The sequence below is a fragment of the Glandiceps talaboti genome, chromosome 18, assembly GCF_964340395.1.
Source record: "Glandiceps talaboti chromosome 18, keGlaTala1.1, whole genome shotgun sequence".
In the NCBI taxonomy this organism is placed as follows: Eukaryota; Metazoa; Hemichordata; class Enteropneusta; family Spengelidae; genus Glandiceps; species Glandiceps talaboti.
Genome location: NC_135566.1, coordinates 12,273,890 through 12,275,000, shown reverse-complemented (window position 1 = coordinate 12,275,000; position 1,111 = coordinate 12,273,890). Strand labels below are relative to the sequence as shown.

General features: G+C 39.2%; 1 protein-coding gene across 1 annotated transcript in view; it reads left to right on the top strand.

Moving 5' to 3' along the window:
* LOC144449592 (E3 ubiquitin-protein ligase BRE1A-like) overlaps nt 1-1,111 on the top strand; it is a 16,351-nt gene extending 15,240 nt beyond the window's left edge. Inside the window, exon 18 of the mRNA XM_078140155.1 lies at nt 1-1,111. This exon is cut by the window's left edge and continues 881 nt beyond it. The gene's annotated coding sequence lies outside the window, so the exon portion shown is untranslated.

Here is a 1,111-nt window from a genome sequence, read left to right as displayed (position 1 = left end):
AAGATTCTGTGAAAGTTGATTATTTGTATGTGATCATGCATCCTCAGTTGGCTTGTTACAGAATAGGAGTAAACACCACGATCACTGATTATTTCTGAATGTGTCATGTGACTAGTTTGGTAGGTGTTCATACCACCATGCAAACCAGGGACATGTGACTAGTTTGGTAGGTGTTCATACCACCATGCAAACCAGTGACATGTGACTAGTTTGTGGTAGGTGTTCATACCACCATGCAAACCAGTGACATGTGACTAGTTTTGTAGATGTTCATACCACCATGCAAACCAGTGACATGTGACTAGTTTGGTAGGTGTTCATACCACCATGCAAACCAGTGACATGTGACTAGTTTGGTAGGTGTTCATACCACCATGCAAACCAGTGACTAGTTCGGTATGTGTTCATACCACCATGCAAACCAGTGCCATGTGACTAGTTTGGTAGGTGTTCATACCACCATGCAAACCAGTGACATGTGACTAGTTTGGTAGGTGTTCATACCACCATGCAAACCAGTGACATGTGACTAGTTTGGGGTAGGTGTTCATACCACCATGCAAACCAGTGAAATGACTACTTTCATGCAACTTTTTTAGGTCAGTGATATTTATCTTCCATGTAGAAACATATTTCTTTGGAGAAATGGCAAAAACATGATATAGATGCACCCAAATGTGTATGCATTACCCCATGACAGATGAACTTTAGAAACCTAACATTAACAGAAAGTCAAAAGAGACAGCTGCAGGAGTCACTTCCTAAAGAGAAAAATAAGATTGTTTATTAGGTCAAAACAGATGTAAAGACTTTCCTAAGTATATTGAAGGTTTGGTGTAACCTTATCTGCACTGCAGTGAAAGCAGAAATCATAGCAAAGAGAAATGAATGCTTTGTCAATGTGTAAGTACCGTTTTTTCTCAAAATAGAAACCTCTATTCTATATGATACTGGTTGGTCATCCCAATATCAATGGGAATAGAGGGGTTACAGCTCTGTCTAGCTGTGATGATGATGCTTTTGTGAACTGCAGTGTCATTTTCGGGAAAACTTTCATCTGCCGAGTTAAAGCTGTAAGTTTTGTATTTTGGATCTAGATTTTTTTATACAA